This window comes from Anas platyrhynchos, chromosome 2 (genome assembly GCF_047663525.1).
Source record: "Anas platyrhynchos isolate ZD024472 breed Pekin duck chromosome 2, IASCAAS_PekinDuck_T2T, whole genome shotgun sequence".
NCBI lineage: Eukaryota > Metazoa > Chordata > Aves > Anseriformes > Anatidae > Anas > Anas platyrhynchos.
Genome location: NC_092588.1, coordinates 157,641,943 through 157,660,417, shown reverse-complemented (window position 1 = coordinate 157,660,417; position 18,475 = coordinate 157,641,943).

The window sequence follows — 18,475 nt, the reverse complement described above, 5'->3', positions numbered from 1 at the left end:
TGAAACACCAAGCAGCTATTGAGGAAAAAAATGAAAAAGACAGATGAAAAACACGTATTTCAGCCAGCTTTTGTCTTATTTTTTGTAAATGATGGAGAACCATATTCTTCTGTGTCCAAGAGAGAAACATTCCCTTTTGTCTGCTGCCTCTCATATCCCATCTCAATGTAGTCTGGAAGTTATCTACACAGCTTATTGGGGTCACCACAAGAAAAAAAATATATGTTTACTCATGTAACCATTAATCTTTCAGCCTTGAGAGGAGGAGGAGAGGGGGAGAGGGGAGCTATTGCTGAGCAGCAGCCATTACATTTGCTAGGAAATAGTAAGAGGGTTAAGATTAGAAACTTTCCCTCAGGGATCAATACAATGTCTCAAAAAACTTCTGTCTGGGATAGGAAGTCACTTTTAGAAGGGTAATTGGCCTTGATTTTAAACATTTAGGTGATGCAAAGCCCATTGCCCTCTGGGGAAATTGTTTCAGTGGTTAATACCCTAACATATATTAAAAAAAAAATAAATCAGGGATTTATTTGTACCTGATTATGGTAAAGGTTAGCTCTGTCTCAGTGAATCTTATGTCTTCTCGTCTTCTCCTGATGAACTACAGCATCTACCTGTAACAGGAAAACACCAACATTGGGCAAAATCTCAACAATCAAGTCTGTCTTAACTTGTCTGAAATGGCAATGATATGTAATGGTATGCAATGATATATAAAGTTTTTAGTAGTGATTTGTCTAAAAGGGTTTTACTTCATTAAATAAATAAATAAAACTCCGGACAAGTCATTGAAAGTAGATTTCATACTGGTACGAGCAAGCTGGTCCTCACTGAGCTTGGTCTCTTACAAACACAGACTCAGAAAGCACATCAGTTGCCTCAAATTGTCAGAAGTCCCTAATCCACAATCTTTTATTTTTATTTATTTATATTTTTATTTTTTATTTTTATTTTATTTTTATTTTTAGGGATCCGTGTCCTCTGTGGTAAAAATCTTTTTCCTCAAAGAGAGGCACAAGCAAACACTTTTCCTGAGGTCCCCTGGCAAGTCGTGGTGCTGAAGCAACCAAGCACAAGCAAGACTAGTTTAATGCATATCAATTTGGGCACCACAGACCTTGGTCACTTGAGAAAATTTAAGCCAATTCTTGTCCAGCTCAGGAACTCAAAGCACTTTGAAAACATGAAGGAATTAAACCACATGTCCTGCCTGAGGTAGGTGAAGTATTTTTATCCCCATTTTACGGCTGGGTAAGCTCAGACAGTGAGGGGTCAAGTGACTTGTTCAGTGTCACAGTCGGTTGGGGAATGGGAGACGTGAAGCAACAGGGAGAGGCTGACCTGGGGCGTGTGTGTGTGTGTATGTGTGCTTATGCACGCTTGCTCAATAGCTTCTTTTCCTATAAAACACATAACTGCATTTCAGAGTGCTTGCTACAAGTGCATGCCTTGTACAAGGAATGGGAACAGAGCCCGTGGATGAAAGAATAAAGATGAGGTCAAACAGGAACACAAGGACAAGTTGGCACAATAGTAGCTGGATAAACGGATTAAGGAGTCGGCTGGGTTGTAGAAACAGGAAACACTGTCTCTTTCTGAAGCGATTGGAATTAGTTCAAAGTGCCCTGCATGGGATGTAAAAGCCCTGGGCTTTGAGGGGAGCAGGCAGGCCCGGCATACGTGCTTAGGTGGGACCCAGCAGAGCAAGAAGCAAGATAGATTAGTACTTTGGGCCAAGACTGTGAAACCAAGGAGCCTAAATTCAGTTCCTCACTTCTTTTGCTGCTGCCTTGGGTGACTTGAGGAAGCAGCTGACCATAGGATTCCTCCACTTTCTGCTGGAAGTCTAAAGCAGGCATGAGTCAGCTCCCTACACATGGCCAAAGGCCTCCGGGGGTGCCAAAAAGCACCTGAGACATTGGCATGGGCCTGATAGATAAGACATGAGACTTACAGGAGGCCCAAACCTCTGGAGCAGTAGTTGAAGGTCTTGCTGACACCCTGTGGCTTATCAAATGGCACCAGATGCCTCTTTAGGTACCTGAATATTCCCTTTGACTGTATGAGGAGTACACACATCAGTGTCTCCATCTGAACTAGAGCTGTCCAGGTAGGCACAGCCAGTTGCATTTGAGATGTCCTGGCTTCCAGCTGCTGATCCAAATGGCTCAGCATTGTCATTTCTGCCAGCTCCTTATCAATGTATTGAGTGGATTTCCTTACTAGCACCTCTAATTGTTTTCAATCAGGCAGAGCAAGCTGAACGCATACGTAGTTTAGGAGCAGTGCTGAACAGGCAGGATACAGCAGGATAAAACAGCCCCTGCTGAGGGGCAGGTGTATAAAGGGGGCTGAAGGGAAAGAGACCTAAAGGTGATGTCATGTCTCCTCCATCTTTTTGTCCTCCTGTTAACATTTCTCCATGTCAGCACCATGAGATCAGAAATAGCACCAAAATCACTCAAAGAAAGTGCAAAATGGGATCCATGAGAAAAGAATGAAAGTCCTCTTTGTGGCTCTTCCATTATTTCCATGTCTTTGGAGATATCAGGGTTTGTGCATTGCAGGGTGGCTGGAAGGTCCCTGATGTTTTGGGAGCCATAGCACAGTGTATGCCCACCTGCTGTGTCTCCAGAGAGCTTGTATACTTGTTCTTTAGTGACTTGACTGCCTTCTGTATGCACACATCCATGAATAGATAGGAAAGGTTACATTTATTTTTTGGAGGTTTTTTAAAAATCAAGTATTTACATCTATATATATATATATAGATGTAAATATATAATATAATATATATATTATATATATATATTAATATATATATATATATTTTTAATAACACTCTGACACCTAATTAAAAATAAAATCCCACCAGTTAGATTAGGTATGAAATAAAATCACTTCATTCATTTTCAGCCTAAGAAGTACTTTTGGGGGACATTTTTTAATTCAACGAGAAAAATTTGATCAATTTTTAAGTCAACTTTATACAATTTGCCTCCTTTCATTCCTCTTCTTTTTCCCCATGCATCTTCACTCCAGTTTCATGTTTTGTTTTGCCCTTGAGGAGAAAAAGTCAAAAAAGAAGTATCTCTCCCAAAAATGGGACAAAACACAAAATAAATAAATAGAAAAAGTAATTATTTAGATGGATTTAGCTGATATTAAACCTTTCTTTTCTGGGGTAATCACAGATTCAGTGTCAGGCTTCTTTCTCTGTAAGAAACCTGAACATACATAGGACAAAGGAGTGAAAAGGTGGATGCAGACAGCACCATGGAGGGAGGAACCTCTAGCAGTGGGTGGTTGGTGGGGGTGCCAGCATCTGGGCAACGTGGTCCAGTCTGTTTCTATATAGCTAGGTGCTGGGTGTTGCTGCCTTGAAAAACAGCAAAAGAGTACATCCATATCAGACTGAATTTGAGTTGCATCTCTGTAACGACTGGTGATATTTAAGCAAAGCTGAAATTCTTATGACCATAAAACCTGTTTTGGAGGTAAACAGGTACTTCAAAATCTCTTCAAAACTCCCAAAAGATAGCCAAAGAACACTGAAATGGAAAGCAGGAGCCACACAGAACCAATATTGGTTTACATTTCAGCTGGGCCATTATATTTTAGAGATAAGATTTTTACTGGATATTTAAGTGCAGAAGGAAAAATATTACACAAAGCTGTGTTTCAACAGGCCCATACCCAGCTCTCACCTGTACTGTAGAGGTTGCGATGTGTCTCAGAATCCTTTATGGAAAAAGGATAAATTAATTTCAATTCTCTTCTTCCATTTTATCTTTATATTACATTCTCATCCTAGGCAGAAATTATTTTGTCATGTCTCCTAAGGAAACAGGTGCCCATTCAGTTGGGTCTTTATTAATATTAATTATGAATCATACTGCATGTAGGTATTATTTGACCTATGATCTTTGTTTTTCACTTTTTAGTTTCTCTTTTCTTGATTTTATGTTTTTTTTTAATTTGTTTTTATTTATATATTTATATATCTATTTATTTATTTATTTATTTATTTTCCCAAAGACATCACCTACATGATCGATACTGTCCCTTGAAACACCTGCAAACCCCAAACCTGAATCATCATCCTTCCGTGGTGATGTCAGCTTGCTGCTATGGAGACTGTGACATCCTGAGGATGTCTAACAGATGAAAAATTTCAGGTTCTGAAAAAACAATGGGGATCAGAAACTTCTCTAAAACACAGATCCTGTTTGTTTTTCCATGCTTGTTCTGAACTGAACAGAAATTGTGCATTGTAGAAGAAATTTTCTATTTCAGATAGAGAGGAAATATATGGTTTTGTGTGCTTGCTATGCATCTGCCACAGGGAAAGACACAATTTACTTAAAATAGCAGTCAGGGGAGAGCAGGATGGTTTCAGCAGGTGATTGACTGAGTTTGTGGAGAGCAATGGTCACTGGAAACATCATTGCTACTTGGCTGTGGAAGAATCCTAGGAGATTGGTTCAGCTGTCAGAACATAGATAGCAATAGCCAGTTCGGTTCTGTCAGGTGTCCTGGACATGCACAAATCACTGACAGATCTGACATGGGGCCAAATGAGACCTTCAGGAGATGGTGAGCGGCAAGAATGTCTGAGGACATCTTCAATGACCTTATGTACAGGCAAGTGAGTCATGTTCCTGATGACTTATCTAGGAACCCACAAAAAGACAGTGGCAGTAAGTACACTCATAGCTCTGTAATTCCTCCTCATCTTGGAGGAGTACACCTGTACCTTCCTCTTTGAGAGCCCGTATCCTCCCATGCAGGAGGAGAGGGTTTCAGAAAACCCAAGGCCTGAAAAAGATCTCAAAGGTAATCAATGCTTTGCCCTTGTAGGCTTCTGCTGTTTAAACATCTACAGATGAACTTGTCCACCCTGGGCTGTCTCCCTTTGTAGTGAATTGAGATGCACAGGCATTTCTAAGGTAAGGTTCATTGGACCCATTTTAGATGTCTGTGTCAGGACAGACATCTATCCTTTACTTTATTGGTTCTGTGTCTATCTTCAGTAGGAAAAGAAATCCTACCTAGTTATTTTTTTCATTTTGCCAGAAAAAAATATTCTTCTTCTTGTCCCAGACAGGACATGTGGCCTATTCTTTCTTCTCTTCAGAAGTATCTCACATGTTTATGATAGTTCTTTGATTTTGCCTGCATATATTCACTTCCAGAATGAGGAATTGTTTACTTCAGTCTTTGATCGTCTTTTTTTTTTTTTTTTCCTCCCCTAAATCTGTGTAATTTATTTATTTATTTATTTATTTAGTTAGTTAGTTAGTTAGAGTTTGGTCCTTTGGGGACCCAGGAACTGAACTTGATGATCCTTGCGGGTCCCTTCCAATTCGGATGATGTTCTATGATTCAATGATTTTTGCCACCCTACCATTCCCAAGTGATCTCAAGTGATGTTATAAAAAAAGCATTCTAATGAAAATTAGCCAAAAATGCATTTGAAAGGCCACGGAAGGACGCATAATCTAGTGAAAAGGACAGATGATCATGAGCTTTGTGGATCTGCCCTATGTCTTGCCAGTAGGCCTCTCCCATGTGGGACACCTCCAGACAAGAAAGGGTTTGCACTTCTCTGAAACACATTTAACCCTTGACTTTTCCAGAGAGGCTGCCAAAGAGATGACTTGTAACTCCAAAAGAGCAGTAGTGGTTTGGACATGATAGGCACTCATCTAGCAGAGACCACCAACTCGTCTTTGTGGAAGCCATCAGTCCCTTTTGAGATCTGACCTTCAGACACTGTTGGCCTTTGCCATGTTGGAACCACTGACCCAGAATAGTGAATGGGACTTAAAATCCATTTGCTAAATATTGGGTTTGTATTGTTTTAGCCTGATATTCCTCATCAGGATTCCTAATTGAATTACTTGCGCCATGTGTAGCACCAAGGCAATAATTACAGAAGATCTTGAATTCTGATGCTTCTGATGAGGCTGAGCAAATAGGATTAGAATTTTTCCTCCCAAATCAGCAGTGCAAATTAAATGTTTATTCTTTCATGTAGGGAAAATGTCAGCTGTTTCAAATTACCTGCAAAAAATTTCAAATGATTGGGAATCAGGAAAGATAAAAGTCCAACATATGCTTGAGAATGATTTGTAGGTCTGGGGTTTTGTTCACCTTTTTTTTGGCTATGCATTGCGAATAACCCACGAGCTGAATGCATCTATGCTATTTTCTATGCTATTTTTCTTCCCTCCTTCTCTGCCCCCCCCCCCCCCTTTTTTTTTTTTTTTTCCATTTGTTGAGGTCAGTGAGGTACTGATCACTTTACTTTTATAGACTTTAAAATTCCAGGCTTAAAAGGATATTGTCAAGTCAAATTTTACTCCAAATTAGGTTTTGGGCTGGGAATCAACAGGCATGAATTCTAATCACAGTGACCTGCTGTGTGACCTGCTTCACCTTTCTGTACCTCAGCATCCCTCTAGGTAAAATAGAGACACAATGCTCCTTTTTGCAATAAACTGTATTTCCTCTGATAGTCTAACACTTCTAGGCACCACAAGACAGCTTTGTCCACTTAAAGATGAGTGACGTCGAGAGAAAGGTTATTTAGTTGTCAAAGAAACATGCTGCACATCCACTTTCAGCTTCACGGGGCTGAAGTTGTCCCTACTGCACCTCTGCTGATGCCAAATGGTGCTGAACATCGTCCAACGCGTACACTCCGCTTCCTGAGGGACGTCAGTGGTGAAACACAGCCAGTTAGAAAATGTAACCCAAAGAAAATCAATCTCGGCATTCCACCTGCACAGACAAGTTCACTCACATCCTTATCAGTTCTAATCTCAGCTCTGACCTCATACAATTTTGGAAGTTACTGGTGAGGCTGTAGGAAGAAATCCAACTTCCTGAACCCTGCAAAATTTGACCTTTTTACTTCTTTTCTGTACCACTCTGACTCCTACCTTGTTTTCAAGGGTTATTCCAAAAGGGACACATGGGCAATGTATTATTGCATGATGGTGGTAAAGCAGCCAGCATCTTCTAGAGCAAAACTTTTATGTTCAGGAAAACAATCTGCTAACACAATCACTTCTACCCCTCTCCTCCCTTAAACGCAGTCTTTCTCCTGCTCTGTGAACACATATACCTGCATTAAGACCAAAGTCAAAATAAAATGAGCATCTGTGAGTGGCTGTGCAGCATGGAGCACTAGATAGGCTACCAGAGCCTGAGATCAAACCTGGGTTTGATCTCAGGTACATGCACTGTAGGGATGAAAAGTACTTCTGATATAAGCTTGACCACTTCTAGGCTTTGTGCCTCTGGGCTGAAACGACTATGTATGAATTAGTTCTTTCTCAATCCAGCAATAGAAATTTCCTTTTTTTTTTCTTTTTCTTTTCATTTTTTTTCTTTTTTTTTTCTTTTTTTTTTTCTTTTTTTAATGTCATTTGACGAAATTTTGCACAAACCAGTGTTAACCTCACACGTGTAGACAGCTTCCCAAGATACCTTTACCTGATGGTAAAGGTACCTGATTGAGACTGTAAGTGGGTGCAGGGATGTTAAAAGGTACAGGGAAGAAAAATGTCTCTCCTGTCTTAAGTCCCCCATTACTGAAACCATTATTTTGTCCTGTTTCAGGTGGAAATAACAGGCCATTTATTTTAGGGTAGAAGAGATTAATGTGAGTCTTGGGAATGGGGGAGGCAACTTTCTGACAGACAACCTGTTTTAGTGCATTCCTTCATGTCCCTTCTCAATGCAGCCCATGATGATGTTTAACTCTCTGCAACGTCTTACGTCCCCCTCCTACCCACCCAAACCAGCTGTGGACTACCCACCCAAAGGGGAAATCAGCACACGTTTTGCCTCTAATCAGCGTTCCTGCTGAGCCGTGCTGCACCCCAATGCTCCGAAAGCCCCTGACAGATGTGGCTTGGGGCCAGGCAACAGCTTGAATGGTGGTGATTTTACAAGCCCTTCCTTGTGTGGCTATTTTCATGCCCCCTTCCTCACTCTGGGAAACGCTGGGGGACAGCCATAAATTTGTGATACATCATCGCTCGCACTCTAGGCTGAATGCAATATTCCCCCAGCGAGGCTTCATTAAGAGGAAATTCATGCCTTAAACACCTTGCAGCCTGCATTTTTGACAAGTCATCACATTTTTGTGTGCCCTGCTTTATTTTAAAGCCCCTCTAGTAATGACATTCCTGAACAGGGGCTGTTTTGCAGCTTGCAAAGGGGGAGCCTTTGTCAGCTGGGAGCAGTAGAGCAGGAAAAATATGATGCAGAGTATGTATTACAACGGAGGGGAACAACCTGTTGTGTAACTTTGTCTTCATGGACGCCCACACCACTGTCCCTTTTTGGCTGGCACGTACAGACAGGAAGCAAGGCAACGTCTTAAATCCATAAGGAGGTTATCACATAGGAGCAGAGCATGCTGCAAATAATAACACAGAGTGTTGCTTTATCCATACAAAACCCTGTGGGGAAGCTGCCCTCAAACTTCAGAGCCCACCCTGAGCTGGCATCTTCTTCATTGCCATTATATTCCTGCCCAACCAACTTTGCTTGCAGGTAGTAGAGGGGAATCCCTCCAGTCTTGCACTCACCCAGGCCACCTGGGAGAGCTTTCCAGGAGTGCTGTGTTATTATTTTTCTGGTCTATTTGCAGGTGTCTAGTTCTCAGACCGTGGCCCAAAGCTGTGGTATAGAGTGATTATAAGATGTAACTATGAACAGAAAACTGATTCCAGGAGTTCTGGAATGTAAATAGCACAAATCAGGACAGAGTAAATGATCATTTAAATAAATAATTTTCTTTGAGAAAAAAAGTACACAGGACAATGCTTTCCAACTTGGCTGACTACTAGCCAAATCCATGTTTAGGTGTCAAAGCAGAGTTACCTGCCTTTAGCTGAAGATCCTGGGGATCCACACTGATTATTGGATTGATAAGTGAGTGATAAGTGATTTTGATTTTGGTTTACCTCTATTAAACTCTCCTAACAAAAAAAAAATAAAAAATCAAATACAAGACCTCTTAACCTCCAAACACCCATCATCCTACCATCCCCATCCAATGCCTTTACTCAATATATCAACAAGACTCCTAGGAGCAGAGTCTAGTTGAAATACCTGAAGTTCTTACCATCCCTGATACTAGATAAATCTTTTCTGTCCTGAAGATTTAGATGAGTTGCGGAGACATTTGTAATTATTTAAGATAAAAAATGTCAGTTATATATCATTTCAGTGTACTTAAATGATGTATATCTGGCTGTGTTAGTTTAAGAAGTAGCGCAAATGTAAAGTCAAGCAGTTTCATCAGTAACTAAAATTAATCCTTTCAATGCTGAACTGAATTAAATCAGGGTGTGATGATAACCCCTTATGTATCTGTGCTAGAGCTGGAGAGATCTTAGTAAACAACTACAGACTGTCATGTCTTCAGCTGTAACAGCTAACTCTGGAGATCTTCTGCCTAATACCCTCAAGATTCATGTCCTTTTCCTTCTGCTCAAGTCCTTTTGTAAAATTGATTAATAACAGGACAATTGCATAGCACGTTTTGAAGTTTGCCATGTCAGTGTTTAGGTAGGTCAAGTTTAGGCAAATCTTCACCTCCAGTCCACACTCTGTCCCAACTGAACAAAAGAGGACTACCTAACCAGGGTAACAGGATGTACTCAGCTCATAGAACATCCCAGTCAGCTGGGACCTTGCTAATGGTGTACAAGAAAGAATTCAATGTGCTAACACAGAATAGAAAAGGTTGAAGCTAATGTGGTCTCTGGGGCAATCATGTAACCACAAGCCTGATGTCTGGGTTGTCAACTGAGCTGGGAGAGATGACTAAAACATTTCAGCCTCAGAGACTTCTTGTCACCAAAATTCATTCATTTCCCCAACTTCACAGACAAGGACAGCAGAGTATAACCAGACATACCTACAGCAGTGAGTTTCACCAGGAGGAGGTGGAGCTTAAGTACACAACCAAGATAATATGGCTTAAAACAGTCATCTGTTACATGCTTGTGTGAGCATGCTCTTTGCCCACCCTAACAGCAAGGTCAAAGCTCACTTCTTTCCCATCAAGTGTTATCTGAGCCACAGCACATCACACAACTATGCACATGGACATGGACTATGCACATGGACAGGTAATAGTGCTGAGCCATTGACTGTGCACTCATAATAGTATAAGATTTAATCACAGGTTCTCTCCTTGACCAAAACAAATTAGTATATTTCTAATTTCCATGAATTTATATCTGCCCATATATTCTTACTGCTATGCTACTACAAACAAGCTAAGCATCGACTTGTAAATTCCACCCTTCCCTGGGGGGTTATCATTCATTTGACCATGAAACTTGCAATGAAGATTTGCAGTTGCCCAAGCAGATTTCCTTCTGCAGAGACCTTGCAGCAGAATCGTCCTTTTATTTTATTTTATTTATTTATTTATTTATTTATTTTTCTGTGAGAGTCAGGAATTCACCCTGATTTTGCAACTAGAGAAAGGTCAGGTAAAATTTAGCTAAACATATTGTCTGAGAAGATTTTGCTTTGATTTATGGTCACTGAAATGAGAGAATTTGGAAGGAAGACCTACTGATTTGAAGCGGAGGTGGAGCATGGCCACTATTTATGATCTCTCTGCTGTATCCTTTCTTTCTGGGTTGAAGCAAAGACGTTAATCATGGAAGAAGCAAAGACTTCAGGGTTGGTGTCCCAGGTTGTGTGTGGGCTGAAAGGGAGGAATAATTCATGGATTTAACTTCACATACTCAGACTTAGAACCCACAATGGACCTGTTGGGCCCAGGCTCCTAGCAGTGTTGGGACACCAAGGTCTCCTGGAGGCCAGGAGGAGTCAGAAGCTTCCAATACAGAAAATAATCTGGGCTTTAGTCTTGATTCTGTTCTGTGACAATGCTTTCCAAAGGCTAATTGTCTCAAGAAGGCTGTTTATTAATTACGAATAAAAAGGATTGGCAATGATCAGAAAAAAAAAAAAAAAAGTCAGGAACAAGAATGTCTCTTTTTATTGTAGTCTGAAAGCACATACATTAAGAAGGGGGAAAGAAATGCAACTGAAAATTCCAACTTCAAACTAAATGGGATTACAGGAAAGCTCTCCCCAAAGAAGTGGTTACAATGGTCAGAATCTGCTGAAGTGGGTACAGTGGCCTCTGCACAGAGGCTGGACAGCAGCAGAGGGTAATGGAGGGTGGGTTAGACTACATAGCTTGTCTCAGTCTTGTAGTGAAGGACAGTAGACTCAAAGCCTAACTGTACCTTTTTCCTCCTCAAGCTATGCCCAAGTTGATAACCTAACTTCCCTTTTAGTCTTATTTCATTTTTCTCTGAAGACCTGTTTGGGGATAAATGTCTAAAGGCTTCCTGAAGCAACTTATCTTCCCTTTGAAGACATTTTAATGTTTGCTTGTCTTCCACTCCAAGGATTTCTTCATTTTCAGTCCCTTCTCCTTGCCTGTAGTCAAGAGGATGGAATAAATTAGCAAGCAGCATGTGAACCTCTGCTCTTGTTAGCTACACCTAAATACTACTAAGCCTATTAAGTTTATTCCTGGAACTGTCCTGCGCTACCACCCCCAATAACTTTTCTGTTCAGTAGATTTCATTTCCTTTGTTCTTACTTAATTTACTTGCAGCCAGGGGCTCCAGCAACCGAGCCATTAGCTTGCTGCTAATTAGCTGGCACTAACAGCCTCTCGTTATTCGGGAGGCTTGGAGAATGTTTGCTCCGAGTCACATGGTGGGACAGCCGTTTAATAACAGCCATCCTGTCTAATTCTGCCTTTCCCCCAGCTCCTCATATGGGTATCAAAGCTGAGCCCTCTGGCACTGCTTGGGGGGTATTTTTGTAACAGATGGAAAAGGAGAGGAAGCTATTCTGTGATACTCTTTTCTCTGGAGGGAACATGTTCCTCCTCCGGTGTGCCCAGGAAGGGTCAGGAGCGGTGAGATGTGCCTGTAGCACCTGTCGCTGCAGAAGGAAAGGAAAAGCAATTCCTGCTCTCCCACCTCCTCCTCCTGCCACAGGAGGTTCATGACGCCCCCTCTGTGCTTGGGCATAAAATCCATCCTGTTATTTGCCACCATATGCTCCCACCAAGGTCCTGGATTTGGGTATTCGCATAGTACTGCTATTCTCTCCTGTGCTGGGACATTAACCATCACTGCCCGAGGGCTGGCAGACAGGCGTCCCAGCACTGGGATGGATAACACACCTCTGGCTGGCGAGATTCCCAGTTGCATCCTCCCTGCGCCGTATGGGATGGGTCGGGGGACCCAGGGTGCTACCCCACACCGCAGTGAGACAGATGCCATCCTGTCACACAATCTGGAGCATGACCCTTGGGTCCCCGGCTTCCAGGAAATGCAGAGGTTAGGATGCATGCAGGCAGGTTGCAAATTGCTGAAAACCTCCGAGCATCTGCCCCACTTGCCAGTAGATCAGGTGGTGTTTTTCCTGGCAAGCAAAGAGGGCCTGGTGATCCAGGGAAACCAGTAACCCTCCCCACACCCTTCTCCAAACCCCAAAGATGCAACTTTTGGCACTTTCTAGCCACCAGGTGCTCTCTTCCCTCAGCAGCAAAACAGGAAATGAGTCAAGCAGGGAAACACACACTCACACGAGGAATTGCCCTGGTAGGGCTTGAGAAGAGACCGCCTCGGAGGTGTTTGTTATTCCTGAGCACGGAGGATGCATCTGCACACCATTCCCTGAGGTGACATGGCTGCGGACTGTCAGCAAAGGGTGGGGACAGGTGGAAAAAGCTGCTGTCTTCTGACACCTTGTTTACTCAAATACTTCCAGCTTGCTTGCGCCAGTTCCTCTGAATCCCTTTCTCAATTGTTTGTGATGAACGCCCAGTGCCTGGAGGTCTCTGCACCTCTGAGGGACCTGAGGGAGGCTGCCAGAGGTTCAGCTTTTCAGGGAAATAGTTGAGATACTCCCATCCTCCTCTGTGGGGTGCCAGAATCCTTCTGCAAGACACTACAAGGAAGGGCAGCACTGTAATTTTTAAGTTCAACTCTTCAGTGCGTCTCACAGAGGCGGACAGCATCTCCAGGCCATCACACCAACATGGGCCTTGTGCCATGACTTGGTTCTCCTGCAGACACTTCACGTCTCTCCCTCTGCTGTGAACCTCTGGAAAGGTAAGCTGTGTGTGGTGGGAGGCACAACATCTACTCCAACCTTAATTTGGGCCTGCCGTGAAGCTCAGCCTGCTATCAGCCTCATAAACCCTACACCCTCTGGCTGAGATACCCTCAGCACACCCTCTGCTTCATACCTCAGAAGGCCCTGAGCTATGAGTGATTCAAGGGCTGCCCCAGCAATGAGAGAAGAATACTGAGTTTTTGAATGGTTTTGAATGTGCCCTTCCTCCAAATCAAAGCAGGATGCTGCTTGGTGTGCCTACTTTTCATTTCAGTGAGAGCTGCACCGCCCAGCTCCCAAGAAGGGAGGAAAAGTCAAAGTGTGGCTGTGTTTCCTGCGATACAACTGTTATCATCTCCCCATGACCTTGATCAGGAAGTCATAGGAAAGGAGGGGGGAACACAGCTGCAGAAGAGCAAAAGGTATTTTGCTGTTGGGCAGCCCTTGTGCGGTTGCATCTGCTGCAGGAGTAGGTGGGGAGGAACCAGCCCAGGAGCCCCTGCTGTGCACAGCATCCCGCAGAGCCCCCTTGTGCCACCTGATGCAATGCAAAGGGGGCCAGTGCCTGAAATCCTCTTTTCTGACACGTGCTGAGGACATAATCAGAGCACTGCTGTCTCCCAGTGAGCAGCCCAACAGGAGGGCACTGTGCCCAGCTGGATTGCGTTAAAACTCAGGAGGGGTCACTTCGGTGCTGGAAGCTCCTTTCCTTCAAAGATACCTCTACTCTGTGTCACGTAGGCAGGCTCGGTTCCAAATCTTCTTCCTCCCTCTTTGTGACTTTTTATCCATAATTATTAGTGGGTTTGTTTTGTTTATTTATTTATTTTTAACAGAATAGGTTTTTTTTCCTTCCTCTCTTCCAATTGCAGAAGCCTGGTGACTGGTGGGACAGATAAATCTCATATAGTAATCCATAACAGAAGCATAGAAACCACAAGTGCCAGCTGAATTGATAGATGTGCAGGTGGATAATTATCTTAATCCCCTGCTTTTGTCCAGTAAAGCAAGTCAAACAGTACACATAGATTGTAAAAGGAAAATATTGTATTTTCTGAACTTCAAAACTTGAAGCAAACCTGCTTTCTTACAAAACTTTGTTTGATTTGCTCTTTTAATTGATTTGTGAGTTCTTTTGTCACCATGTGACAGTGAGGCAATCTCAGTCATCACTGCCTGCAAACACTTGTGATGGCATTTGAATTTTAAACATCTTAACCTGACCCGATAACCCTGGATTGTCTTCATGATTAAAGGCATTTCAGGGGAGAATCTTCTCCCTTTCTTTAGGATGAATTGAATCAGGTCCTAGACTACTGCCTCTTGTTACTGAACACCCAGTGAATATCTCATATAGGGATATTTGCAATCAGGATGGCAGTATGTGCTGGCATGAATACCATGCACATGGCATTTTCCTGCAAGCAGTCTCTACGAAGTCCTTTAATGAACTGTTCCAGGCAAGGTTCATCAAAATCCCTGAGGAATTAATGTCACTGATTAACTCTTTGAATAGAGAGGAAGGAGACCTTCCTGCCTACGTGAACTCCTCACCGTGGGATGGTTTGGATACTCAGAGCTGACATAGTCTCAGGGGTAAACTAGATGAATTCCTAGAAGTAGCATCCATGGGGAATTATAAAGCAGAAAAATAATTTCCCTGTATTTCAGGAAGTACTTGATCTGTAAATTCTCAGAGGCTGGGAGAATATTTGGAGAATTATCACTACATGTTTTGTTTATTTTTACACTCTTTCAGAGGCATTTGCTTTTGGAAAGAGGCATTTATGGAAAAAAGACACCTGCCCAGATGGGTCTGTGGTTTGGACTCTAACACCCATAATCACCCAAGAAGGACAGACTGATGGCTTAATAAATAAGTCCCTGACAAAACCAGACTTCAGAAATTGAGTTTAACATTAAGTGAGTTCAAAAGAATTGAAGTGAGGACAGGGTGGAACTGTTAAATTGTCAGGTTTTTGTTTGTTTGTTTTTCTTCAATTATCAGCTTCACACGAGTATCACTTCCAAAAGTTGGGTATTTTCCAGAGTGAGAGGATCACAGCTCTCCTTTGTGAGGGAGAATGGTGGGTGAGGAGGATAAGGTCTTATTTTGAATGTTACAGCCGCAGCTCCCCACCATGAGTTCAGGGGGATCTTGGCCCTTACTTTGACAAGGGTGGCCCGGGACAGCAGCATGACCAGGCTGTCGCAACAGAGGCCAAAAAGGAGCAGGCGTTGCCAGTGCAATGGCAGCTATGCCCAGGAGGAGGCAGAAGGAGATTGCCTGGTGGAGTAACTCCCTGGTGTGCCAGACAGAAGGGCACTGGGGTGATGCCCCCAGAGAGTGGTGGAGTCCCTGCCCTGTCACTATTGGGTGACAGGGAGGGGACCAAAAAGATGAGGGGGGTTGGAAGCAAATCCCAGTTCAGGAAGAGAAAAGGAGACCTGTGTGGTTAAACTGGGCAAACTCAAGTGGAAGAGAGAGTCTACATATCATGGAAGGAGGGGCTGTCCACTCAGGAGGAATATAGGGCTGTTAGAGGATGCAGGGAGGCAACTAGGAAAGCTAAGGCCTCCCTAGATTTAAACCTTGCAAGAGGGGTCAGGGACAACAGAAAGGGCTTCTTCAAATGCATTGTGGATAAACCTAACACTAGAGGCAATGTAGGCCCACTAATGAGTGTGGTGGGTGCCCTGGTGACAGAAGATAAAGAGAAGGCGAAGTTACTGAATGCCTTCTTTGTCTGTGTAATGCCAGAGGCTCTCTCTCTCTCCATCATTTTGCTTTGCATAGGAAGTAGACTTCTCAGAAGCATCTTGGTTTGTTCAGTAATGGAGAAATATATCATTAACAACTGGAGTTAATGACTGTCATTGTTTCTCTTACAAGGCTGAAAGAACTGAGATGCTATTTGCAGTTACACCCATAAATAAGGTACATCAAATCATATCTACATTCAACATAAAATGTAGATGAATTTTAATAGAAAAATTATTCAATAGAGACATCATCAGGCAGGGAGTCTGAGAATCAAATTATTTTTATCCTTATAAAATAATCTGATGCTTTGTATCCTACTTATTTCTGTGGTCTATAAAGCACACCTAAGGTGTTTAGCGCATTTGTAGTTATCTGCATCTTAGCCTCCCGAACGTCGAAGTTATCCCAGCCTCACTCCTGGTCATTACATTCACTTCTTATTCCATATACCAGAGGAGCCAACTTTCTGCAGTGTAATTTTAGAAAGAGGAGAGTGAGATAGACATTAGTACTTTATATTCTTCTGAATCTTTCCATGACCTTCACAGGCATAGTCACCCAATTACTTTTCTATCAGCTAGCTGCATATTTAATTGACAGGCAACTGAAATTTATATGAAATGACTTCCAACCGTAAACTATGACTTTCTGGGGAAAATGACAAATGCAGAAAGAGAAGCAAAACTAGGATCATTCACTCAGTCAAATGTTGGTAAAGAAAAGCCTTCATACATGCCTCAGTTTTTATGATGCGTACATTGTGTGTACTCATGTCTTTGCCAACTCAAATGGACAGCAAGACAACATTTTAACTTTTTCTCAAAGCTGGATTTAAGTCACATTTAGTTAAAGTCCTGTAACAAGTTTTGACCTTTCCAAGAATAGCTTGGATGGCAGTCTATGCCTCATAATTCCAAGGTGGCAGCAGGAAAAGAATTCACATCCTATTGTTTACAAACTATTTCAATATAAGTTTCATTAGACTGTTTCAAGAAAGGTTTGTGACATATATTTGGATCATTTTTATGCTCCCTTCATATGACCTGGATGTGTCTCAGGACCTGGTCATTCAAACAAGGGAAACAGTGCTGTCTGACATGACTGGTAGCCACAGGGCTCCTTACTTGCCAACAACAACAGATGCTGCCGTACGTTAGTGCCAGCAGCTTCCTAGGTCACCTACTTTTGGAACAGAATTCAGTAACTCAATAGGAAATTCTACCTTAAGGAAAGACAGGAGGCAGGCTTGAGCTTTCTTATGGAACACAGCTGTCAGCACCATTCAGACACTGGTCCCAACGCATGGAAATGTGCCAGGAGAAGAGTAGGCTCAGTGAAGATATGTAGGCCAGGAAAATTAGATTTATTAGGTAAGAAGATAGCTGCAGTACCTAAGAGCTATCTAAAAGGCATTTCCTCCAATTGTTTAGCACCTTTCTTTTAGCATCACGCATTCTCCCTTCCCCTCCTACCAATGTGTTTGCTGGGAAACAACCGAAGTCTGAAGGCATTTGTCATGGAAGTGGCATGTAAAAGGCAGCGTGCCATGGTATCCACTGTGTGTCAACAGATCTCTCTTTCAAATACTTTGTAAACAGCTTGCCTTGGTGGCTTTCAGGTCAGCGTTTCTTTGTTGTTGTTGTTGCTTTTCCAAGTATTTAGTATCTTGTCTACTTCCTTTTCCATGTCTCATGATCTTTCATAGTTCTCTGACATTTATTAGCCACGTGAAGTGCATTTTGGAGGAATCGTTTAATCATTTCTGACCTCTTCTCCTTCCTCTCTGGAGGGACATTCTGAATATCTACTGCTCTTCTTTGCTGTCTACAGGCACGCTAGACTCCTGCCAGGCTCCGTGCATGGCTCGGCTCCATTTTTGATTGGAAGAGGACCACCTCCTTCTCCACAGAAATATCTTATCTGACAGTCAGTGCGCTATAGGACACATGGTGAAAGGTAGTCCATGCCCTGAAAAACTCAGCATTCAGAGAGTCTAAGCATGTGTTTTCATAGTAATTGTGAGAGGTTAGGATGCAAAGAGTTAAAATGTGTGATCCCTCCATTGTAAGAATGGCCACAATCTTAGAAACAGACTTTACGCTCTTAGCCTGTCTCTTTGATGGTGGCTTATGCTAAACACATCATGCCTGACAACACTGCTGGACTGAAAATGCAATGCTGGGCTGTTACTATGACTTACCTGATAAATGTTAACTTATTAAATAGAGTTTGTTAACTGATTTCATCCTCTGACCATATTCTAAATCTGGAAAGCATTTCACCTATTTCCACCTGCCAAAAGTTCCTGTTGACTATACAGAGCTTATGATAATTAGCGTGGAAGAAGATGTCAGGAAACAGAGAAGCAGGGCTGCTCCATGAGGCCACAACAAGGCAAGAGCTGAGGGCAAAACCTGACAGAGATGTACATTATAGATATGCAATGTCTCCTACCCTCTATAACTTATTATCATGCTGAAAAATGTTAATAAACCTAAGACTAGAACCTAGATCCCT